Raw genomic sequence first — 26,888 nt, 5'->3', positions numbered from 1 at the left:
ACTACAGCTCCAGGATAACTAGTGAAAAAAGTCACCTCCCTGATATAGGGAGATAAGAGCACCTGGGCTCCATTAGGGGTTAAAGGAGGATTATCCCTAGAGAATTTATAATCTTAGACCTGCTCTCACTTGAATTCAGAGTTCAAATTTATACCACCTGAGTGGTCTAGAACCTATCTGTCCTGAGAAACTAACATAAAATGGCCATCAGCCTAGTAATATCCCTGGGAAACCTAGCTGAGCAAACAAAAGTACTCTGGAGGGAGCCACTCTCTACAGAGGTCACACAGGATTCCCACAGATTAAAGTCCAGCTGAACCTGAGCTTATAACTAAAAATTACAAAACACATAAAGATCCATCTTTTACTTGACTGGGCAGAGCAAGTCAAGTAAAAAAGAACCAAAGTTACTAAGATTATTGGCTAGAGACCATACAATAAGTACATTCCAATGTTTAAAGTCATAAAAGAAGGAATGAAAAAAAAACAGGAGAAAGGAACAAGGTGCTATCAACAAAGATCAGAAGATCTGAAAGTTAACCAAATACAACAGCTAGAAACAGAGATGAGAAATGGCATATTAGAGGCAAAGGAAGATATTAATAGTGGTCAAGAGAGATACGTAATTACAAAGAGCAGCACAGAGTTAAAAAGATGGAAAAGGTAAAAGAGAGGTTAACAGACGGGGAAATAATTAAAAAGGTCCAAAACAAGGAAGTTTTAACAGGCAGCCCAAAAGGACAGAATACAGAATGGGGAACAGGCAATATTTGAAGAGCTAGCAGGTAAGAATTTGCAAGAGTTGATTAAAGATATGGACCTCACATTCAGGAAGCAATGTCCCAACAGGAGAAAACTAAATCTGCACCTAGACACATCGTAAGGATACGGAAGAATGTATCACAAACAGAAAATCTTTAAAAAGAAAAAAGAAAAAAAGACCATTGTCTCAGTCCATTTGTGCTGCTGTAATAAAATACCTGAGGTAGTAATTTAAAAGAACAGAAACTGGCCAGGTGCGGTGGCTCACGCCTGTAATCCCAACATTTTAGGAGGCTGAGGCAGGAGGATCACTTGAGGTCAGGAGTTCAAGACCAGCCTGAACAACATGATGAGACCCCATCTCTACTAAAAATACAAAAATTAGCCAGGTGTGGTGGTGCGCACCTATAATCCCAGCTACTTGGGAGGCTGGGGCAGGATAATTGCCTGAACCCACGGGACGGAGGCTGCAGTGAGCTGAGATCGCGCCACTGCACTCCAGCCTGGTCGACAGAGCAAGACACCATCTCCAAAAAGAACAGAAATTATTTCCTCACAGTTCTGGAGCCTGGGAATATAAGATCAAGGCACCAGCAGGTTTAGTGTCTGCTGAAGGCCCAGTCTCTGCTTCCAAGATGACACCTAGAATGCTGTTTCCTCACAGGGAAGAAGGAATGGAACAAAAAGGGTTGAACTTGCTCCCTCAGGCCCTTTTTTAAAGGTGCTGATCCCTAATACTATCTCCTTAAAGGTCCTACCTCTTAATGCTGTTGCACTGGGGGTTAAGTTTCAACACGAATTTTGGAGGAAGCAAAAACATCCCAAACACAAAAACAATCTATAATAACAACTGAACCACTTCTCAGTAGAAACTTTTAAGTAGGTGGCAAGTAGAATGGACTACAGGGGATAAGAGTGGGAGCAGGAAGACCAAATAGGAGGCTATTGCAGTAATCCAGGCAAAACATAGTTATGGCCTAGACCAGGATGGTGGCAGTACATGCGTTCCAAGAGCACGTGACCAAGACAGTTGAGAAATGGTCAGAATTCTGGCCGTATGAAGGTACGACCAAAAGATCTGCTCTTAGACTACATGTGAAGCATGAGGCAAAGAAAGGAATTAAGAAGCCGAGTGCAATGACTCATATCTATAATCCCAACACTTTGAGAAGCTGAGGTGGAGTTCAACACCAGCCTGGGCACAACACAGTAAGATCCCATCTCTATAAAAAAAGGTAAAATAAAATAAAATTAGAAGGTACAGTGGCATACACCTGTAGTCCCAGCTACTTGGTAGGCTGAGGCAAGAAGACTGCTTTAGCCCAGGAGTTTAAGGTTCCAGTGAGCTATGACTGTGCCACTGTACTCCAGCCAGGGTGACAGAGCAAGACCCTATCTCTAAATAAATAAGCAGATAGACAGATAGATAGATAGGAATTAAGGTAGACTCTAAGGTGGCTGGGCTGAATTTGTAGAGGGACAGCATTACCATCAATTCAAATGGAGATGACCGCAGATGGAGCAGTCTGAGAAGGAAGATGAGGAGTCTCATTTGGGACATGTGTATGAGATGTATATTAGATGTGTAAGGGCCCACTTGAAATTCCTGGTAACGATTTAAAGTGAAACCAATCCACAAAGTTCTATCTTTTTCTCCAGTCTTGTTCAGCTGGCTGAACAGACAAAAGAATAGAGAAACCAGAGTTGGACTGAACCAGATCGAAGCACTGCAGAACAAAGCAAAAGAAGGACAGGAGAGCAGAGGATGTGTGTGAGGGACTTTAAATTCACTCAGTACAGAAGGAGGTGAAGAATAGTGAAAATATAATAGAAACTAATGAAGTGAAGGTCCCAAGGGGACTTGAAGGCTTGTTGGAGTAAGGGTACCAGGTACCAGAGGAAACTAAGCCTGAAATATAGAAGACAGAAATCAGAGAGGGACTTCAAGGAATTGAAATCATGGAGGGACTGTAGTTATTGATAATGTCAAAAACGAAGGTATAATCATAGGAATCCTGTGGGGGAGTAGGGAGAAGTAGAGAACAAGATCATTAGAAGAGAGAAATAATTGAGAGGTAAAGGTGTTGCAAGGGTCACCAGCATGTAAGCGCCATAAATTAACAGGAATAATGCTGGAAAGAGTGACATTAAGACAGAATCTGAAGTTGTTGAGAAGTTAGGGGCAGTGACTCAGGGTGTCAATAGACGGCAGCAACGATAGAGTATTAGGTGATGTCGTCCAATAAGATCACATTTAAAACTCAAGGACAAGAGTGAAGAAACAGTCTGAGACATAGAGAAAAACAGCCACCACTGGAGAGGGAAGAAATGACTCCAACAATGATCCTATGAGAAAGCTCAGGGCAAAAGAAAAACAACTGAAATTGGGCCTGGAGGAGACGCCAAATGCCAATTCTCTCCAAGCCTGATTCTTCTAATGGCTGCACTATAAGCCTAGAGCCACCAGATGGAGCCCAAGCTCAGCTCCTCAAAAACACCAACGCTTGAAGGTGTTGAAAAGACCAAGCCTTCCGCTTCCATTCAGATTCTGCCCACCCCGAATACTGCTCCCTGTCCATCATTCTGCTTCTCTGGGTACATCTTTCTCTGTCCTCTCATCTTTGCCTCTTTTGGTCCCCCTTCTCCTTTCCCCAGCCTACCTGCTTCCTCATTCTCAAAAACGGAGAGGGAAAAAACCTCCTATAGTTTATGTTTTTAAAAAGAAAGCTTTTCCCTTTTAAAAACTCTTGCATTTGGCCTTCTGCCCAGTGGTACAATTAAAATCTTGTCAATTTATACACAGGGTTGGTTTGGGAGGACTTAATTAAGTTTAGACCACACACCAATTTTAAATGAGTGTATGATACAAAGGGTCTGTGTTGCCATCGTAGTCACTGGAAGACAAATGATATATGATTCATCTATAAAGTGCTTTAAAACAGCATATCCTCATAAATATGCTTAAACCATTAAATTGTGTATTTTAAAGAGATAAACTTCATGATACATAAAGCATATCTCAATAAAGCTGTTAAAGAAAACCCAGCTTATCCTCAAACTGTAGCATTCTCTCAGCACATCTTATTTGTACTAGCTTATACTATAGTTTTCACAATCTCTTTTTCAAAAGAAGGAAACGTTAAACCTTAGTATAGCCCCATCTATAAATTATCATAATTCTGAATTAGGAGAGTCTGGGAATTATACCACCGTTTTATTTATTTGGCTTTTAGTGCCAATTTTATATGTTTTATCAAGACTCTAGGTGATATGAATCAACTAGTACAGGCAATGAAAAAGCTAAACCCAGTAAATATGTAGCAAATACTTACTGGAAACATACAGAGAAAGCAGGTATTACACACCACTGCTTAAAACTCTCTAAAGGTCCTGGCTACTATTAGGATAAAGTCCAAATTCCCCATGATGGCACCCAAAGCCCTTCATGATGTGGCCCCACCAGCCTCTTCATCTACATCCTCGCCCTCCCTCTTCCCTCTGGTCCCTCACTAGTTTGATTCCTTCTCATTTCTTCAGATCCCACTTTAGACAACGCATCCTTCTGGAAAATTCTGGAGTGCCTTCTTCAAACCCCAGGCCAGATCTGGGCCTCTCTTTTTTGCTTTCACAGTCTGCTACATGGTTCCCATCACAGAACCTATCACACTCTATTGCAGCTTTATTTACTCAATTCTTCTCTCCAACTTGTGTCACCACTATATTCTCAGTACCCAGCAGGGAGCCTGGCACACAGGGAATGCTGAAAATTCGATGAATTTGACTGATGAGTGAGCCTCCTAATTATCAAATAGCTTGTCGGCCCTTTGGCAATGACCATTAACAGAAAATAATAAGAATGTCCATGACCTAATCATGGACTACAAAGGAGAAAACAGATGGCAAGAGTGAACAGACAGCACAGAATCTCAGGCCCTGTGGTAATGCTCTGAATGATCTCATCCCTAGCCCTGTGCCACTTGCACAATGTCTCAACCACAATATTCTCCCCCTGACCTGCTGGGAAGCCCTTTCTTGCAGGTCTATGCCACACAAACAGGACATAGACATCAAAAAACCACAACACTCACAGGATGTCCAGCTCTAGTTATCGGACCAAGTGTTGCAGAAGTAGTAGAAAACATTTCTGGATCTTCCTCCACTCCTCAGAATGAGATTTCAGAGCCAGAAGGTAGCTAAAGATCATTTAGTCAACTGGTTTTCAAACTAGACTCAGCAAATCCCCTTGGGGTCATTTAGGGGAAAGACAACAGGGGAGATATTTTGAGCAGGCTGAACTCCAGGCTCCTTTCACTTACTCAACCAAAGCAACTGATTTTTAGTTTCTTACAATATTGGGCTTCTCCTATATGACTTTATTAAAGAATTCTACATAGCTTTTATTTAAAATAAAATCACTTACTTCATTCAAACCCCTTATTTTAGAAACAAGGAAACGGACTCAGAAGTAAATACTGTGCTTTTTCCAGCAGTTTAGCAAAAGTCAAGGACTTCAGTCTCCTGACTCTATGTTCAGGATTCTTCCCATTATGCAAAATCACCCCTTATAAACTCTTAAGCATTTTTACAAAATGAGGAGTTCTGAGCACTACTCTATAAACAAACTAACAATGACAAAAGAGTATAAAGGAACAAATAAGTACAACCACAAATAGGGCAGTACTATACTACAGGCAATACTAAGTACCTTATATACATGATTTCTGCAGGTATCAGGAATCTCAGATCATTTACTTTACATGTTCCTACGTTACTCCACGGAGGTTTTCCCTCAATGTCCACACAAAGACAATATGGTAATCCCTGGACATGTAAAATGCTTAGCAGAATACCTTGCACATAAGTCACAACAAACAGTAACCTACTACTATTATTCTATTCAGCTTTCACAATAACCTTATGGGGCAAGGACTCTCAAATTTTCCCAAAGTACGCAGCTAGCAAGGACAGTCAGAGTGAATCTAGGTCCAGTTCCAAAGTTTATATTCTTTTAAGAATACCATACTGTTTGGCCAAGTCACTGATTTTCTCTATGCTTTAGTTCCTCTGAAAAAATAAAAGAATATCAACTACCTTACAGCAACACTATGCAATAAAGTTAGCAAAAGCACTTTGAAAAGTCCTATGCATACCTAAAGTAAGTTTCATCAGGGAAAATCCTCCTAAAAATAGTGATTCACTAAGATCATCCCTTCTCCCCAGAGTAAACAAGGAACTAGACTGAAAATGGGGTTAGGAGGTCACTTATCTCTGACCTTTTGGCCCTAAGTAGCCAGGATAAGAAATGCTTTGCTACCTCCTGGATCATCCAAAAGCAAAGTAGACACCTCTCTTCCTACTGCCTCCCTTACTCTGTGTTAAGTATGTTTATCCAGGCAAAATTCATTTATTTAGCAGACATTTATAGAACACCTATGATGCACCCAGCATTTTGCCAAGATAAGTACAAAATCTTACCCTTGCCTTTAAGGAATCATACAGATATAACCAATTATAAAACAATGATAAAGAAGCCTTCCCTGACCATCTTACATAAGATAGCACCCACCCTTTTGCATCCTGTCTTCTATCCTGCTTTTTTTTTTTCCTTAGCATATTGTATCATCATACATAACCGGAAGCTCAGAAGAAGTGATTAAATGTGCCTAAGGGTGGGGTCTGGGAAGGCAATTGTTTATATTAAACCTTGGGAAATCATAAGAAGGTTTTTACAAAGGGAAGGACAGTCTCACTTTTCATGCCAACTTCCCCTACGTTAGTACCTGGTTCAGTTCTAATTCACGCTAGCAACATACAGTGCCAACTGTCTCTCATTCGGGGCTCTTTCTATCAAAGTTCCTGAACCCAGTTCCAAGTGGCCCCATCCAGCATTTTGGAGGGTGGCTCTTCTTCCTGTCCTGGCAGATCAGGAAGGTCTGAAATAGAACATAATCAGGCCTGCCCTGCCCCTTCTCCCAACACAGCTGCCATGATTCACTTCCTGTTCCCAATAGTCATTTAAAGAGGGGTCGGCAAACTTTTTTTTAAAAAGTTTGATAGTATACACATAAGTATGCAAACTTAGTTTGAGAGTAAATATTTTAGGCTTTATAGGATCTAAGGTTTCTATTCCAGCTACTGAACTCTGACAATGTAGTGATGAAGCAACCACATATATACTGTACAGAAGTAAATGAACATAACTATGTTTCAATTAAACTTGATTTAAAAAAACAGGCAGTGGGCAGGGCATGGTAGCTCATGCCTGTAATCCCAGCACTTTGGGAAGATGAGGGGGGAGGATTGCTTGAGGCCAGGAGTTCAAGGCCAGTCTTAGCAATACTGCAAGACCCTGTCTCTACTTAAATAAACTATTAAAAATATAAAAAGCAAAAGACAGTGGGCCTGTCTGCCAGAATTTGCCTATCTCTGATCTAAAGGATAATAGGAGCTTTTATTCTATTTTATATTTTATTTTATATTTCATTTCATTTTTCATTTCATTTCATTTGATTTCATTTCATTTTTTTATTGAGACAGGGTCTACCAGGCTGTCATGCAGTGGAGCAATCACAGCTCACTGCAGCTTCCACCTTCTAGCCTCAAGCAATCCTCCCACCTTAAGTCTCCCAAGCAGCTGGGACTACAGACACATGCCACCATGCCTGGCTAATTTTTCTCATTTTTTTTTTTTTTGTAGAGAAGGGGTCTCTATGCTGACCAGGCTGGTCCCAAACTCCTGGACTCAAGCCATCCTCCCACTTCGCCCTTCGAGCCTTCTAAAGTACTGGGATTACAGACGCGAGCCACTGCCCCTGGCCAAGAGCTATTTTCAAGCAGCTTCCTCCTGACCACTTGTAGTTACCTGTTTTAAAATCCTAGGCTGTCTAAGCCTCACCATCAATTCTTGCACATTTCTATCTAATTACAGGGCTTACATTATTTTTCCCAGAATCACAAATTCGTGTATTTTGGATATGCAAACTCAAGAGTTAGGGACCCAGCTAGCATACAGAGATCCTTCATGTTGGAAAGGATTTAGAGATCATCTAGTCCAACCTCCCACTCAATGCGGACGTTATCTAGCAAGTAGTTACTCAGCTTCCGTTCAAACACTTCTAATGACAAGAATGACAGTCACTTCCTCCCAAGACAACTCACTCCATCTTTGGACAGCACTAAGGTAAGATACCCTACTTATTTTTCTTCTTGGCACATTTAACCACCTGATTACTTGTAAATGTATTTACATTGATTCTTCTTACCAGAAAGTAGGATGCATGAGGTCAGAAGTGTAGTTTTTTGTGTTTGTAATTTTTTTACTGCTGTATTCCCCGCCCCTTGAACAGTGCCTAGTACATAAAGAGTATAAAATAGTTGTTTATTGGGAAGGAGGGAGGGAGGAAGAGAGGAAGAGAGGAAGAGAGGAAGAGAGGAAGAGAGGAAGAGAGGGAGAGAGGGAGAGAGGGAGAGAGGGAGGGAGGGAGAGAGGGAGGGAGGGAGGGAAGGAGGGAGGGAGTGAACAAGCTAACAAAACAATGCTGTATTCGGGGAATTTAATTCAGCATGGCTGACACCAGAGACACAAGGGGAAGAGCAATTAACTGGTAAGGTCTCTGTGGTAGGTTTGAGGCCCCTGAAATGTCACAGTAAGTTCAGAGGCTGAGGGTGTACTGTTTGAGGAACATTCCCTTATCTCCTTTCCTTCCAAGCCCCCACAACCCACAGCCATTCCGATGGTAAACATCTTTTTTTCTTTTTCTTTTTTTTTTTGAGACGGAATCTCGTTCCATCGTCCAGGTTGGAGTGAAGAGGCACGATCTCAGCTCACTGCAACCTTCGTTTGCTGGGTTCAAGGGATGCTCAAGAACTGCCTCAGCCTCCTGAGTAGCTGGGATTACAGGTGTGCACCACCACGCCCAGCTAATTTTTCTATTTTAAGTAGAGACAGGTTTCACTATGTTGCCAACACTGGTCTTGAACTCCTGACCTCAAGTGATCCACAAGCCTTGGCCTCCCAAAGTGCTGGGATTACAGGTGTGAGCCACCACGCCTGGCCCAATGGTAAACATCTTTTAATGCATCTGTTCTCTGAGCCCTTTTCAAACCATCCTTCCCCACAAGAGAAATGCACCATCCTAAATTCTGTAGATGCTTCTATCACTATATCCATGATACTTAAAATATCTGTCATCCTCTGCTGGGCTCTGAGAGCAGGGACTGTGTTATCTTCATTTTTCAGTCCTGGGCACTGAATACAGTGACAGGGGCAAGGTAGGAACCTTATAAATGTTTTGTAAATAAATTAATGTAATAGTTTTATTGTATTCTGTACTGGCCAAATTTACATAAAGGGAACTATTTTCAGATCTAGGCACTACATTCTAGGAAAGATGCTTAGCCTTAATGCCAGAGGCTGAAATGCAAGTGCCAAAGAGATCAGGCCAATGATTTAAATGAGTTAAAGGGCCTAGAAGGACTATGGCTAAGAGGGGCTATGCCCTACTTTTATATATAATCTCTTAAATGTAGCCAATGAATTCAGATTTCAAAAAAGAGGAAATAAAAAGAATACCACTGTACAGTCCCTCCAAAACATACATGCCTGCAAGTGGATATGGGAAGCAAATTTGCAACCTGTATTGGACAAACGGATTAAGTAAGAGAGTAACACAATCAGAACTGCAGTTTTTGAAAGACCATTCTAGCAGGATAAACTAGGGTGCTATTGTAATAGTCAAGGCAAGAGATGGGATAAGGGCCTGAACCAGGACAGTAGCAATGGGGTAAAATGGTGGGATGGATGAAAGATGACCTGGTCTGCCCAGTTCTAATAATAAAGTCCAAGATTGCATGAACTAATTTGATAGCCACAGTACCAATTTGTAGGTTCATACTGGCTTTGTTTCCAAATAAACTGTTAAATCTCATTTTTAATAATTGAAATATGGGGCTTAATTCTTTTGCAGGCAATGTGATACAATGATTAAAGTTTACAAACTCTGAAGCCAGGCAGCCTAAGTTCAAACCCTGACTTTACTAGCTACTAGCTGTGTGACCTTGGATAAGTCATTTGAATTCTCTATGCTTCAACACCTATAAGGTTATGGTATGTGTAAATAAGTTAATGCAAGAATTGCTTAGACTAGTACCTGGTCCAGAGTAAGTGTCATGTAAGTTTCAGCTTAAATTATTATTTATTATTTTTGGATTTCAACTTCTTAGTTTCAATCCCTTGACTAAATATTCTCTACACTGTCTAGCCTGCAAACATTTGCTATTTAAGTCTCATAGGCATGTCTTTTCTGTATCTTCATCCAAATTGATGTTCAAAAACAAAATATAACCAAAAACAGCCCTGTAGAATGTCATTAAAAACACCTCCTATAGATTAACACTGATCTATTACAATTCCTGAGTGCAATTATTCAACAAGCTCCAAAGCCAGGTCAAATTTTTTTTTTTTTTGTCTTGGGATCACGTGAGAAAACATTAAATACCTAATTTTAGCACTTAAGACACATTACCTTTGTAGCACATTCCAATCCTCCAGCGACCTAGGAATCTTTCCAAAAATGAAATGCTCTGATATATATCAAACTGCTAAATGGTAATTATCTCTGGATAATGTGCTTTTTTTCTGTTTTTGCTTATGTCTATTCTCTAATATTTTTATACTGAACTTGTACCGATCGTTTAAATAAAATCATGGCAAGGCTTAAAGAAAAAAAAGAATTGTTATCAGCTAGCATGATTTATTCTTAGTGAACACAAGCTGGCTTCTAGGGGTCACTGTTCTCATTCTTTGATCAATCAATTTTAGAATTTTACCAGAGATCACTGTCAAGTTTCCAATGACATCCTCAAACCCCTGTGACCCAGACGTTAACTCCAAATAAATCAAACACCTCTCAAATGGGCACAGTGGCTCATGCCTATAATCCTAGCGCACTTTGGGAGGCTGAGGCAGGCAGACAGCTTGAGCCCAGGAGTTCAAGACCAGCCTCGGCAACATGGTGAAACCCTTTCTCTACAAAAAATACAAAATTTAGCTGGGAGTGGTGGCATGCACCTGTAGTCCCAGCTTCTCAGGAGGCTAAGGTGGGAGGATCAACTGAGCCTGGGAGGTCGAAGCTACAATGAGCTGAGATCACACCACTATACTCCAGCCTGTGTGACAGAGTGAGACCCTGTCTCAAAAAACAAAACCAAAAATTTAAATTAAAAAAAAAATCAAACAGGTCTATGGGGAGAATTAGAATTTGAGAGCCTTCAAAATATGTCTAGAAGCCATTGCTTTCTGGTTAGCCACCACTACCACCCAGGTCCAACCTACCATCATCCCTGCCCTGGACTACTGATTACTGCAAAAGCTTCCTAACTTGTCTCCCTGCTCCCATCATTGTCCATCCTTCCCCACCCTCCACAGTCTGTTCTCCCACAACAACCAGAGTAGGCCTTTTAAAACATCAGTCAGATCAAGTCACTCCTCTACTCTAAGCTCTTTAGTGCACCTCACTTAGAATACAATGCACTCCAAAGGTGTCACATGGCTGTAAGGCCCTACATGATCTAGGTCCCATCACTCATCTGCTGCTCCTTCCCTACTACTCCAATCCAGCCACACGGCCTCCTTATGGGTCCTTATACATGACCAGTTACACTCATCCCTCAGAGATTTTATACCTGCTGTTCCCTCTGCCTAGGATGCTTTTCCCCCAGATATCTCCCTGGCTGGACTCCTCACTTCTTTTAGATCTTAGCTTAAAATATCACCTCATCAGAGGCCTTCCTTGATTGCTGTACATAAAGGAGCAATCCCTCAGCTCCCCACCACTATCACCTTACGCTGCTTTTTTGTCTTCTTAGCATGTACTATCTAGTGGATGTTATTTGTCTACTCACCTGTTTATTTATTTATATCTAATTATTCATTTTTATCTGTTTCTACCCATTAGAATATAATCCTTGAGAGCAAGGACTTTTTCTATTTTGTTTAATGCAGTATACTTAGTTCCGATAACTAAGGCGTGTAGTAAGTGGTCAATTTTTGTCATCAGAACATTAGCCCCAGTATATAGCAAAATATTTTATGTGTAATAGGTATGTGTAGGCTGGGTGCAATGGCTCACACTTATAATCCCAGCACTCTGGGAGGCCAAGGTGGGCAAATCACCTGAGGTCAGGAGTTCAAGATCAGCCTGGCCAACATGGTGAAACCCTGTCTCTACAAAAAATACAAAAATTAGCCCAGGCGTGGTGGCACACACCTGTAATCCCAGCTACTCGGGAGGCTGAGACAGGAGAATCGCTTGAGCCCAGGAGGCGGAGGTTTGCAGAGGCAGTAAGCCAAGATCGCACCAGTGCACTCCAGCCTCGGCAACAGAGCAAGACTCCGCCTTGCAAAAAATAAAAAAATACAGGGCAAGAGTTTGCCTTGAATTTTTCCACTCCTTCGAGAAGAGTTCCGTATTATCCCTAACTACACCTATTTCCTCAGAGGGGTTGACATGAGAGCAAGAGGCTTTGTTAAGATTCCTTTCCTATGCCCAGTCACTGCTATGACGAGAACCCATTTCCCACTCATTCTGAGCTACCCTATTGCTCTACTTTCCTAGGGAAGCTTTCTCTAACTATCATCCAGCTATCAGGAGCAACCAAGACCACCGGGTCTCTTGGCCACTGACCGTTCAAGTTCTCACTTCTATCTCTTCTATTTCATTAGTGCTCTCCTCTGCCTTAGCCAACACCAACCAATAAAATATTGGCACATAAAATCCATAAATGGCTAGGAAAAGAACCTAATTGTTGATCAAAAGGTTTTGTATTTTGCTTTGCTTTTCCAAGGTTAAATCAGTCACAGCCTCAACCAAAAAGTAACTTTCTTAAAAGGGAAACATTATAGTGTAATGAAAATAACGCACTAGGGTGGTGGCTCATGCCTGTAATCCCAGCACTTTGGGACACTAAGGCAGGAGGACTGCTTTAGCCCAGCAGTTTGAGACCAGCCTGGACAATACAGAGAGACCCAGTCTCTACAAAAAAATTAGCTGGGCATGGTGGTGCACACCTGTAGTCCCAGTTACTAGGGAGGCTGAGGTGGGAGGATCACCTGAGCCCAGGAAGTCAAGGCTGCAGTGAGCCATGATCATGCCACCGCCCTCCAGCCTGGGCAATGGGAGCGAAACCCAGTCTCAGAAAAAAAGGAAAGAAAATAATGCAGGTTTGAAACCTAGTTCTACTACTTGTGTGAACTTGGAAGAGTTATTTAACCTCTTTAAGCTTGTTTCCTTGTGGTGATGACAACAGTACTTACCTCACAGGGTTGGTAGGGAGATAACATGTCCAACAGGACTGCGCCCGACATAGAGTAAATATTCAATAAATGGTAGCTACTTCTTAAGGGTGGCCTAATTCTTACGGTTGCTGACTTCATGCAAGGATTTTTCACCCTCATCAGGTTGGTTGGTTAAGTACTCAGCATAGTATTTGGTTCATAATAGGCCATCACAAATACTGACTTTCCTCCCCACTTCCAGTAGTGGCAAAATTATAGTGGCTTCAGAAACCACCCAATTCCATTGGTACACCCAGGTTTCACTGTACAACATACTCACCATGTAGGTAATTCAAGCTTTCCGTCAATACTTCCGGCGGCTCTCCCTATGCTTGCTGTTTTGGAAATAGTCACTCACTCTCTTTCAAAGGCAGTTGTCTCTTGACCTGGATAGAATATAAACAGAATGGAAGAGATAGGTAATGCATGAATCATACCAAGACTGAGGTGACCCAGAGGGCTGTCCCAAAGACTTTCACATACAATTCACTGTCACCAAGGGGCCAAGGTAAGATCTGCATCTAGATCCTGACACTAAAGGAACCTGGCTAAGCTGGCTATGTCTCTCTCAGGAAAGTCAAGAAAGAATTTGGCTGTAGGAGACTTCCCCTTTCCTATAAGATGATATGGTCCTAGGGTAGAACCCACTGTCTTTGCTTAAATTAAAACACCCGAACATTCCTCAACAGTCTAAAAATGTACATGACATCTTACAGCTAGGAAGCATCTCAGAAATCAGCTACAGGTTGAGCATCCCTGATCTGAAAACCCCAAATTCAAAATGCTCCAAAATCTGAAATGTTTTGAGTGCCCACATGACTCCACAAGTGGAAAATTCCATACCTGATCTCATCTGATAGGTTGCAGTCAAAATACAGGCACACAATACTCAGGTTTATTCAATGTTCCCTGGGGAAAAATAAAATTACCTTCAGGCTATATGTATAAGGTGTATAGGAAACATAAACGAATTTCATGTTTAGACTTGGGTCTTATCCCAAGACATGTCACTATATACATGCAAATTTTTTTTTAAAAATCTGAAATCTAAAACACTTCTGGTCCCAGGGATTTCAGATAAGGGGATACTCAACCTTCAGTTAAATGTCCTTGTTTTACAGAAGGAAACTAAAACTTAGAAAGGGTGAGTCACACAATTATTTAGCAGAAAAGCAAGGATTCTACTAAAAATAAGATGTTCTAGAAGATAGGAAAAAAACATCTGCGGAGTATTTACCAACCCTGAGCACTATGCTTTATGTTTTATATAAGACAATAAGAAGATAATGTTACCTCTACCTTACAGATAAAGAATTTAAGTTTCAAGAAGTGACTTGTCCAAGGTCTTACAGCTTGTTATTAAATGACAGAGTTTAAACTCAAGTCTGTCTGACTTTGAAAGTCCCTTCACCATGCTGGCTCTCATTTTGTTGCCCTCTAGACTCGGTCCTCAAAAGAGCCCTCAACCACCCAATATCAATTAGAACTAAAAATAGAGCTTTTCTTTCTGCAAACTTACCCTCCAGTTTTGAAACAAGCAGCCTTCTATAGGAGAGTTGAAAAGCCTACCATCCCATTGAATCTTACCCCTAAAATTAGAGAAGAGCTACTACAGATGGAAGATCTGGGTCAAACTTCTTGTGTTATCTTACTCTTGAGGAAAATGGAAAGGTAGCTTCTAAGCTAGTGGTAAACCTAAAGCTTTTGTACATGATCTTACACTCAAACTATCCTCCCTTCTTTCATCACAACTGCCTCCCTTACACATCCCTGCAAGCCATCTTGTGACTGCCTTCCAAGACTATTGGTCCCTTTAATCCAACTTCCACACCTCCACCAAAACATGCACACATGCACACATACATGCACCTGCGCACATGCATGAACACGCACACATACACACACACACACATCCATCCCTGCCTCTATCTTCCCAGAGAGCAAGGCGGCTAGAATTACAATGGACAAATAATAAGAGTTTTTTTAAAACAGCTTAAAAGATGAGGGGAACAGTAGTAACTCAAGCCTCAAGCGAATAAAATTTGAAAAGAATTTTTTTTTGTAGTGATAGGGTCACACTATGTCACCCACGCTGGTCTGAAACTCATGACCTCAAGCAATCTTCCCACCTTGGCCTCCCAAAGAGAAGAGTTACTGATAATATCAGCCAGGCACCGTGACTCACGCCTGTAATCCCAGCACTTTGGGCGGCCAAGGCGGGCAGATCACCTGAGGTCAGGAGTTCAAGACAACCCTGGCCAATATGGTGAAACCCCATCTCTACTAAAAATACAAAAATTAGCTGGGCATGGTGACATGTGCCTATAATCCCAGCTACTCAGTAGGCTGAGGCAAGAGAACCTCTTCAAACCAAGAGGCGGAGTTTGTGGTGAGCCCAGATCGCGCCACTGCACTCCAGCCTGGGCGACACAGTGAGACGCTGTCTCAAAAAAAAAAAAAAAAAAAAGTTACTGATAATAAAAACAGCTAGAAAATAAGTATAAAAAAGGATCTAGGCCAGGCACAGTGGCTCATGCCTATAATCCCAGCACTTTGGGAGGCCAAGGCAGGAGGATTGCTTGAACCCAGGAGTTCAAGAACAGCCTGGACAACAACAAAGCAAGGCCCCCATCTCTACAAAAAAAAATTTTTTTTTAATTAGCTGGGCATGGTGATGCACACCTATAGTCCTAGCTACTTGGGAGACTGAGACGGGAGGACCACCTGGAGCCCAGAAGTTTGAGGCTGCTGTGAGCCACAGTTGTCCTACTGCACTCCAGCTTAGATGACAGAGTGACGCTCTATCTTTAAAAATAATTTTAAAAACGATCTATACCAAGGCGGCACCCAAGAGATAGCTTAGGTGGATGTGGGGGAATCTTTAGCTCTCCACCCTCTGCTTTTAAAAAATAATCAATGGAAGTTAAAGTAAGTGTGATTGGTATTCAAATAGTTTTAGGACAGTTCCACAGACTTTCCGTCCTACCCCATCACCACCTGTCTCTTTCCCCCTCCCCACCCACCTTACACACACAACACCCACACACAAACACCGCCCCCACACACACACACTCATCTTCTTCTGCATAGCCTAAAACCTCTCCTACATAAAAATTCTGAACTCTAAGAAATGGTCACATAAATCTGGTCTATCTCCCCTAAGGTCTCTGCAGCCCTAACAGTGATAGCGCCCCTGCTAAAATCTACTGTCCCAGCACCTACCACCTACTGCCAAATTTGCTGACATGTTACTAAGGCCCAGGGGCTTTTCTCTTCAAAACAAGACAGAATGCACTGCCAAAAGGAAAGAGGAACTCCAGCTAATCCTGATTTGTTTTCAACTGTCTACGTTCTCTCATATTTCTAAGGGGTAGAAGTAAGCAGCAACTGATTTCTTTCTTCTGAATGCCATTTACTTCTTGCTTCCTCAGCGTAGTTGCCCTCTGTCCCCAAAACAAGAGGATGACTGTAAACATTCTCAAATTCCTTAGTGATGCCGCTTCAGAGAGCTTTCCACCATGACAGATCCATCCTCATCACTTCCCTCAAGCATCTCTTCTGGCACTTATTGTTTCTGTTACTGTTGGTGGTGATAGTGGTGGTAGTATGTGTGTACGTGTCTGTCTGCCTAGAAGAAGAGACTGAAGGATCCTTACAGATCACAGAGTCCAACCACCTCATTTCCCAGAGGAGCAAGTGGGTCCCAGAGAGGAAAGGAGACTTGCCCAAGCTTACAAAACAAGCTCAAGTGAACATTTTTGTCCCCCAAACACTTTGATAATAGATAAAAATGTCAGTACGAAATTCTGCTTTCAGCATGACCCTCCCACAGACAACAACTATACTCTGGATAAAACACAAAAACTATGTGAAGTGAACAAGGGCTGGCAGATTTTGAAAGTAAGTTGAAAGTTGGAAGAAAGGGCTGACATGGAACGAACTCCTCATTTTTGGATCTCTAGCCTGAGGCTGGTCTAGCTGAAGTTCCAATCAAAAAACAAACCCTAGGCTTTCTGTCCTGAAGAAATAGCCCAGAGCAGCCACAGATCATGGAAGTAAGAAAAAAAAGAGCTAGAAAAGGAGAGTCTCAGATTCTGTGTGTAAATTCTACCCAGTCTCTGGCTGAACCCTGAGCCATGCAAGCATAGGGCAGAATCCAAAGACCTCAGTTAAAGAGAAAAGAACTGAACTGAAATTTGAACTGCGACCCACTGCAGGTGTGACAGAGACAGAGTTTGCAGTTTTGAGTCTGAGTTATTGTCTACTAAATTAAAAACATCAACAGAAACCAAAGTCTCCACAATACAACATTCACAGTGTGAAGAATACAATCCCAAATTACATAAAGAACTAGAAAAAGCATCTGGACACGGTGGCTCATGCCTGTAATCCTGGCACTTTGGGAGGCCAAGACAGGAGGATCATCTGAGCCCAAAGTGTTTTTGAGACCAGCCTGGGCAACACAGTGAGACACTGTCTCTACAAAAAATGAAAATAAATTTTAAAAAATTAGCCAGGTGTGGTGATACATGCCTGTGGTCCCAGCTACCTGAGAGGCTGAGGCAGGAGGATCACTTCAGCCCAGTAGTCAAGGCTGCAGTGAGCCATGTCCACACCACTGCACTCCAGCCTGGGCGACTGAGTGAGACCCTGTCTCAAAACAAAACAAAACAAAAACAAACAAACAAACAAAAAACACCTAGAAAAATTAAACCCATTTGCAATTTGCAAAGGAAAAGACAATCAGCAGAGGGCAACTCCAAGACAACCCAGATGCTGAAATTCTCAGACAAAGATATTAACAGAGCTATTATAACTAAGATCAATGAAGTAAAAGAAAATATGCTCAAGGCCGGACACGGTGGCTCATGCCTGTAATCTCAGCACTTTGGGTGGCCGAGGCAGGCGGATCACGAGATCAGGAGATCGGGACCATTCTGACCAACATGGTGAAACCCCGTCTCTACTAAAAATACAAAAATTAGCCGGGTGTTGTGGCGCGCGCCTGTAGTCCCAGCTACTTGAGAGGCTGAGGCAGGAGAATCGCTTGAATCCGGGAGGCAGAGCTTGCAGTGAGCCGAGATTCAGCTACTGCACTCCAGCCTGGCGACAGAACAAGACTCCGTCTCAAAAAAAGAAAAAAAAAAAAGAAAATATGCTCAAAATGAAGGAGAAAACAGTAAATCTCAGAAGAGAAACTGAAAAAAAAATTTAAGTGGAAATTTTTGAACAGAAATACAGTATCTGAATTTTTTTAATTCACTGAATGGGCTTAAGGACAAAATGGAGATGACAGAGGAAAGAGTCAGTGAAATGTGGAAGCAGAACAATAGAAATGATTCAAACTGAAACAACTCTGGGTCATTCTCAGTCTCTAGAAAAACCACCCTCAGACCCTTTACTAAAGTATACACAGGGATAATTTTCTGTTATCAGAAAAATTGGTATCAGAGAGAAACAGAATAACTTGGGATCACAGAGTTTTCTAGTGGTCCTAAATTATATAGGAAGCAAGGGGAAAATAATTTTATTTTTCCTCCTATAATTGCTGAAGTAGCATTCAGGATTGTTCAGGAAAAAAGCCAGGAAGGATTTTAATAATTTTTCTGCCCTGTGCAGTCTCTTCACCAAAAAGCCAACACGGTAAACAGGCCGATGGCAGGATGGGGTGGGGACCAATCAGGGGGTATGGGGCTAAGGAAGTGCCAGCAGCTTGCTATGTATGAACCAACCTAGGTGGTTTTAAAAGCAGCTTCCCTGAATGCCATCACTGACTGAGTCGCTTCTCACATTCAAGTCACTTCATGTTGGAGTTCAGAACACTCTAGATAAAAGTGGAAGAAAAAAATATAAGCTGCAGAAGACATGTCAATTTCTTTAAGGCCTGCCTTTTGCTCACTTCCCTCCTCCCAACCCCACTTGCCAACAAGAAGGAAAGAGAATCTAGAGCCAGTGATCTTTTCTGACTAAAGCGGGAAACTGAGAGTAAGACAACACACCCTCTAAGTGTAGAAAAACTTGGATGGGGAGTGAGAAACCCGGGTGGCGGCCTCTAGTTCTACCACAGACATTGTTGGACCTCAGATGTGTCTTTTACACTTTCTGGGTCTCAGCTTCATCAGTCAAACAAAAAGGCCAGACTAAATGATATTTAACAATGATATACTATTGTCCTTTCCAATAACACTATGAATGACATCCTTAACCATGCTATCTCCATTTGCCCTTGTAGAAACTATAAACAGGTCCGAAAAGATCTAAGTAGAGGCATATCATTTGATTAATTGGAGTACCTCATGTTATATAAATTATTCAAACTTTTAAAATAATTTTCTATAAGTCTTGCCATTAATACTTAAATTGCATCAATAATAGATATTTCAGTACCTATCTATGATAGAGGACTGCTGTAAAATAATGTCTTTCATCTGAAAGTGCTTCTAATTCTCCCAGAATAACTTTTTAAATCTACGTAACCTTTAGGATGAGAAGGCAAATACTCTTATCTCATATGACAGATGAGCAAACAAAGGGACTTCTGAGACCTTTTTAGGAAGCTAGTAACAGACAAACAAAACTAGAATCCAGCAATCCCATCTCTATGTGTCAGGTTATTTTTCACCTTGCCAAAGAAACCTTACCAAAGAAGAGTATAAACAAGATCAGAATTAGAAAGAACTTAAGAACTTTTGTGTACTTTGGGAGTGCTTATTAATAAATAATTGATAAAACTAGGTTGAGATTAATGTATCTATTTGAAAGCTGGCACTCAAAGAACCGGCTCTGCTACTTCCTCTTTTTTTTTGGAGACAAAGTCTCGCTCTGTTGCCCAGGCTGGAGTGCAGTGGCACTATCTCGGCTCACTGCAACCTCCACCTCCCGGGTTCAAGCGATTCTCCTGTCTCAGCCTCCCGAGTAGCTGGGATTACCGGTGCATGCCACCACGCCCAGCTAATTTTTGTATTTTTAGTAGAGATGGGGTTTCACCATGTTGGCCAGGCTGGTTCTCAAACTCCTGACCTCAAGTAATCCACCCACCTCAGCCTCCCAAAGTGCTGGGATTACAGGCGTGAACCACCACACCCGGCCCTGCTGTTTCCTTTTCTAACCAGTGGTCTATAATTGAGACTAGGCTTCCTTGCCCATGTTTGTGAAGTTTAGCAACAGAATCACATCTAAAATTGTTATTCACCTACGGAGAGAAAGTTGGCCAAGGCCAAGCACAGTGCCTAAAGCCTGTAATTCCAACATTTTGGGAAGCTGAGGCAGGAGGATCACTTGAGCCCAGGAGTTTGAGACCAGTCTGGGCAACATAGCAAGACCCCATCTCTCCAAAAATAAAACCAGGCCAGGTGCAGTGACTCACGCCTACAATCCTAGCACTTTGGAAGGTTGAGATGGGAGGATCACTTGAGCTCAGGAGATCGAGACCAGCCTGGGCAACATAGTGAGACCTTGTCTCTTAAAAAAATTTAAAAATTAGCCAGGTGTGGTGGCGTATGCCTGTAGTCCTAGCTACTCGGGCGGCTGAAGTGGGAGGATCGCTTGATCTAGGAGACTGAGGCTGCAGTGAGTGGAGCCACTACACTCCAGCCTGGACAGAGTGAGACACTGTTTCATTGGCCAGGCATGGTGGTATATGCCTGTAGTCCTAGCTACTCAGTAAGCTGAGACGGGAGAATTGCTTGAGCCCAGGTGTTCAAGGTTACAGTAAACTATGGTTTCATCACTGCTGGGTGACAGAGCAAGACCCTGCCTCCAGATAAATAAATGAATGAAAGAAAGTTGGCCAAATCAGAAGGTGTAAAAAAGTAAAAGACCACTGGACTGTTAAAAAAAAAAGAGGCAGAGAGAAGAAAAAAGAGAAAAGAAAAGGAAAAGAAAAGAAAAGAAAGAAAAGTTTGCCTGTGTGAAAGTGATAAGGAAAATGTAGAGTTGAGGATCAGTTTTGTTGTTATTTTTGTTTAATGAGGGTACTATCCTAGCACTGTCTGTCACATGTACGAGCTGCAAGTCTTAGGAGGTGCAAGTCACCCAAAGGTTTCAAATCTTTTTACCTTCACACTCAACTCAGAGAATGTGACTTCCCTTGTACTGACTGTTAAGTGCCCAGAGCATCAATCTAGAAGTTTTTTGTTTTACATGCATCTGATCTCCCTTAGGAGAAGTGTATCTCATCTCTTAAAACGGAAGATTAAAATGCCCTTCTATATACTTGGTGGTATCAGAAGAAGAATACTAAGCTGTACCTATTAGAGAGCCTGAGTGAAAAAGGTTTTCTGCTGCTATTTTAATTTGAAGGCATATTTTACAGGGTCACTATTATTTGTACCCCCTGTAACAAGTTTATTTCCATTTTATTGCTTCTAGGGAATTTCCCTTTGTCTCTATTCCACACTCTCTCTCCATCCTGCCTGCTGCCCTGGCAACATGCTATAAGGGAAAACCACACGTGGGATTGAAAGTCAGATTATCTGGGTTCTATTCTAATTCAGTCACATATTACTTTAAGTGATTAAACTTCACAACCTCAGTTTCCACAACTGTATATAGAGATTACATCTAAACTTCATGGGACTGTTGTAAGGATTATATAAAAATATACATTAAATGCCTAAGCACATAATGCCTGAATGAAAATATACCCTACACATATTAATTCGATTTTCTTTTCATCACTGTACACATTCTTAAGTTTTTTTTTTTTTCCTCTCTCTCTCTCTCTCTCTCTCTCTCTCTCTCTCTCTCTCTCTCGGCACATCAGGAAGCCCTGGGAGCGGGGGGGGGAACACCTTGAGAAAGTAACTTGCCCAGTTACAGCAGAAATAATTTTAAATAAGTACTAAGAGAGGTGGATGGGTGGGGCCAGAGGTATAATAAGGCAGCATCCAAAAGGGCAAGGAAGATGCCCAAGTCAGAATAATCAGGCTCCATGCCAGTTCTGCCTCCCACCCCTAAGCCCTAAGTTCCTTCTTGTAGCTATAACTATGTCTATCTCCTTCTTTTACTAAGTCACACTTGCCAACACGTCTCATGTCAATGTCTACATTATTAAAAACAAACAGGAGGCTGGGGACAGTGGCTCACGGCTCTAATCCCAGAGCTTTGGGAGGCCGAGGCGGGCAGATCACGAAGTCAGGAGTTCGAGACCAACCTGGCAAACATGGTGAAACCCTGTCTCTACTAAAAATACAAAAAGTAGCCAGGCGTGGTGGCGTACGCCTGTAGTCCCAGCTAATTAGGAGGCTGAGGCAGGAGACTTGCTTGAACCCGGGAGGTGGAGGCTGCAATGAGCTGAGATTGCGCCACTGCACTCCACCCTGGGCGACAGAGCGAGACTCCATCTCAAAAAATAATAATAAATAATAAATAAAAACAAACAGTCATGGTGGCTTGCACCTGTAATCCCAGCACTGTGGGAGGCCAAAGTGGGTGGATCACTTGAGGTCAGGAGTTCGAGACCAGCCTGATCAACATGGTGCAACCCCATCTCTAAACACAAAAATTAGCTAGGCATGGTGGCGCACATCTGTAGTCCCAGCTACTCAGGAGGCTGAGGCAACCAGAATTGCTTGAACCCAGGAGGCAGAGGTTTCAGTGAACTGAGATCACGCCACTGCACTTCAGCCTGGGCAAGAGAGCAAGACTCCATCTCAAAAAAAAATTAAAATTAAAATTAAAACTCACTCACATTCACACACCAGGTAGTACAATGGGCAGTAGAATCCTGAGTTCTACTCTTGTCTCTCCAACTTACTAGAATAGTTTCCTCATTTGTAACACAGAAATGACAATGTGTCTTGACTACAAGATTATAAGGACCAAACAGAAGAATGTATGTGAAAGTACTTTGTACACAATAAAACATGGTTATTGTCATAGGTACAGTGGGTCTACCTTTGGCCAGTTTAGGTGTTAAGTTTTACTTTAAAAAGGCCTCAGTTCTACAATACTCTATTTCTGTGATCCAAGGCTGCCTATTTCAAGTCCTCTTCTTCCTGGCAGCTGAAAATTTTATATTGTCATCCTAATTTCACTTGATTCCCTGATTTTTGCAAGGTTCCTCAAATTTCTCTAACCAAATGGGCTCCATGTCTCCAAAATGGTAACTAAAGACCACTAGAACTGATCACCTCTAACTGTCCTTTTGGTTCTAATATTCTAAGATTCTTGGGCCTATGTTCCCAATGCACTTTGTCTGTATCTCTACTTGAGCAATTTTCTTAGTCTACTTTGCATTACAGGTTTATCTGACACCATCTCCTAAAGAAAAAGCCACAGGTAGGTTGTCCTATGTTGTTTTATATTCCCCGTAGCAATTAACGTGGAGCTTCACACACAAGTTACTAAAAAGTATTAGTTGAATTGACTTGATGCTAATTTCTCCTTTTTTTATACTTACTATCCCTACTACACCATAATTATAGACCACCTTATTCTTTTGTACTGCCATTGGCCTGGTACAGTGTGAAATAAACAGTCAACATTTTTTTAAGGACCTGATGTGACTAGCTCTTTTTTTTGTTTTTTTGTTTGTTTGTTTTTTTGTGGTTTTTTTTGTTTGTTTTTTTGTTTTTTTGTTTTTGTTTTTTTTGAGACAGGGTATCACTCTGTTGCCCAGGCTACGGTGAAGTGGCACAATCACAGCTCACTATAACCTCGAACTCCTGGGCTCGAGCAATCCTCCTGCCTCGGCCTCCTGATTAGCTAGGACATAACTGAAAGTGAAAGCAAGTATGACAACTCAGATCTTAGTTTTAGCTTTAAAAATAACAAGCTATGGGTGTGACCTTAGGCAAACTGCTTCATTTCTCCAGGCCTCATTAAGATATCTCTTACAACTTTTAAACAAAGTCTGGAGAGGATGTTGAGAGGAATCAAGTAAGAATAAGCCCTTCTGAAAAACCCTAGGTTTATCTCTAGTATAGCACTTATCATTCTGTATTATAATTGTCTACTTGTTACTCTCCTGTACCAAACCCTGAGCTCCTGAAAGGCCAGAATTATGTATTTCATCTCTGAATCCAAGCATGTGCATAGAACGTGGCACACAGTAACAGTTCAGTAAATGTTCAACGGCCAAACTACTGAAAATTACAAGTGCCTATACTTACGAAGACTCTTATGTATAAATGGACTTATATAAACTTATAAGAAAGAATAATTCATCTCCCACATATACAACCCTTTCAGATAACATTAAATAAAAGTATTTTTCTTATTATCACCAGCTCAAGTCCAGGTTTTGTTTTTTGTTGGTAGTTTTTTTTTTTTTTTTAAAGACAGTCGTGCTCTGTCACCAAAGCTGGAGTGCGGTGGTGCAATCATGGCTCCCTGCAGTCTCAACCCCCTGGACTCAAGCAAATCCTCCCCGCTCAGCTCCCAGAGTAGCTGGGACTACAGGGATGTGTCACCACAACAAGCTAAGTTTTGTATGTTTTGTAGAGATGGGGTTTCACCATGTTGCCCAGGCTGGTCTCAAACTCCAGAGCTCGAGCAATTCACCCACCTCAGCCTCCCAAAATGCTGGAATTATAGACATGAGACACGGCACCAGCCTAGGAAGTCCAATTATTGAATGCCCAGAATCATCTGAAATTCAGGATCCCTAGAAGATATCCTGACAAGGGCCTCAGAAGTGCATGCCTCCTACGCTCTAAATAATATACCTCCTAATAAATAAATAAACATATATATATATATATATGGAGACAGGTCTCACTCTGTCACCCAGGCAGGAGTGCAATGGTGCAATCATGGCTTAATGCAGCCTTAAGCTCCTGGGCTCAAGAGACCCTCCCACCTCAGCCTCCCAAGTATCTGTGCACCAAAATGCCCAGCTAATTTTTTTATTTTTATTTTTTTGTAGAGACAGGGTCTTGCTATGTTGCCCAGGCTGGTCTTGAACTCCTGGCCTCAAACGATCCTCTTCTCTCGACCTCCCAAAGTGCTAGGACTACAGGCATGAGCCACTACGCCTGACAATAATACCTAATGCTTATACATTATTTCATAGTTCAAAGCACTTTCACATCCATACTCTCAATCCTTAATAATGACCCCACAAGGAGGTATTATCAAATTCATTTTATATGTTGAAGAAATTGAGGCTCATATTTTAAATACTTTGCTAACCTAAGGCAAGCTGATATCAACTAAAGGAGGGCTTTCATATTTAGCCTCTCTTGCTTCAGTGCCCAAAAGAGGCAGAAACAAGAACACCACCATCTCCACTCCCCTGGCCTCTACAAACGAGGTGGATCAGACCACTATCTGCTATTGCTTTACTGAGCTGACTACCTCTTAAGTTTTTCTCGTCTCCATAAAAATCAGTTACCCAGAGTATTTTATTATGTCTTAAGCAAAAAATAAGACCAGCCCAGGGAGAAAAATCCCCAAGATTACAAACAACCACATTTATAAGCTGCTGGCTTATATCTTTATATACAAAGCTAAAAAAATAAGGGCAAAACCTGCTCCAACGGGGAGCTGTAAACCCTACTGACCAAACAGCCCCTCGGCACTTAGGTAGGTAGTTACATACAGCTAATTTAGTCTGTAATAGTTTTTGTACTTCTTCAATAATTTGTACTGCCTATTGTTTTCTCCATACCATTCTAAATGCCTCAAGAGCAGAGGTCACATCTTCTGTTAATTTACATCTGTTCCTGTACAATGACCATATAGTACCCAAACCAAAATTGGTTTTTCTGGCCTAGAAATTTATATAAAGTCTTATCCAAATTTAAAAATTAAAATAAATAGGCTAGGCACAGTGGTTCATGCCTGTAATCCCAGCACTTGGGAGACCAAGACAGAAGGATCACTTGAGGCCAGGAGTTCAAGACTAGCCTGGGCAACATAGTAAGACCTTGTCTCTATAAAAAATAAAACAAAATTAGTCAGGCGTGGTGGCACACACCTGTGGTCCCAGCTACTTGGGAGGCTGAAGTGGGAGGATAGCTTAAGCCCCAGAGGTCAAGGCTGCAGTGAGCCGAGATCAAGTCACTGCACTCCAGATGACAGAGCAAGACCCTGCTTCAAACATTAAAAAATAGTCTGGGCATGGTGGCTCACGCCTGTAATCTCAGCACTTTGGGAGGCTGAGGCAGGTGGATCACCTGAGGTCAGGAGTTCGAGACCAGCCTGGCCAACATGGCGAAACCCCCCCTTTACTAAAAATACAAAAATTAACTGGGTGTGGTGGCGCACGCCTGTAATCTCAGTTACTCAGGAGGCTGAGGCAGGAGAATTGCTTGAACCCAGGAGGCAGAGGTTGCAGTGAGCTGAGATCATACCACTGCACTCCAGCCTGGGTGACAGAGCAAGAGTCTGTCTTAAAAATAAATAAATTAATTTTAAAAAGACTTTAAGTAATTGACATTCTTCAACTGAGTAACATTTATAAAATCGACAGTTTCTAATAAAGAAACACCAAAAGACACTTAACACCTACAATGGTGCCAGGCATACATTTGAGTGGGCACTCAATAAAGTTGTGCTGAATGAATGATAACTGAGAGCTTAAAATCCATTAAAAACCACTTAAGGCAGAATAAAATATCCAGGACAAGAGCCAAAAGAAATGACTAGAGACTGTCAAGTTAATTGGAAAAATAAGATTCTAAGGTAGTTCCACTCAAAGTCATACTTAGGGTACCACAAGTGAACACTCTGGATTCAAGCACCACATTATATGTACAGCCAGAGTGAATGCATTAGGGCAGTGACTTAGCACGAGGGTTCTCTCTGCTCAGACCAGCAGCATGCAACCAGCAGCAGCTTGCCCCTT

At 41.8% G+C, this 26,888-nt stretch overlaps 1 protein-coding gene across 11 annotated transcripts in view; it reads right to left on the bottom strand.

Annotated features, from left to right (window-relative positions):
* The window catches only part of LUZP1 (leucine zipper protein 1), a 93,679-nt gene that overhangs the window by 10,720 nt on the left and 56,071 nt on the right, over positions 1–26,888 (bottom strand). For 5 of the 11 annotated variants that reach the window (XM_034957875.3, XM_034957876.3, XM_034957869.3 and 2 more), the window contains exon 2: positions 13,377–13,482. The gene's annotated coding sequence lies outside the window, so the exon portion shown is untranslated. Of the gene's footprint in view, positions 1–13,376; positions 13,483–13,939; positions 14,006–18,828; positions 18,921–26,888 lie in introns of all 11 variants that reach the window. The other 6 variants (XM_055096690.2, XM_063594109.1, XM_063594115.1 and 3 more) reach the window with 3 other exon arrangements.

This window comes from Pan paniscus, chromosome 1 (assembly GCF_029289425.2).
Source record: "Pan paniscus chromosome 1, NHGRI_mPanPan1-v2.0_pri, whole genome shotgun sequence".
Classification (NCBI taxonomy): Eukaryota; Metazoa; Chordata; class Mammalia; order Primates; family Hominidae; genus Pan; species Pan paniscus.
Note: the sequence above shows the minus strand (reverse complement) of the source record. Positions and strands in the feature narration are given on the sequence as shown.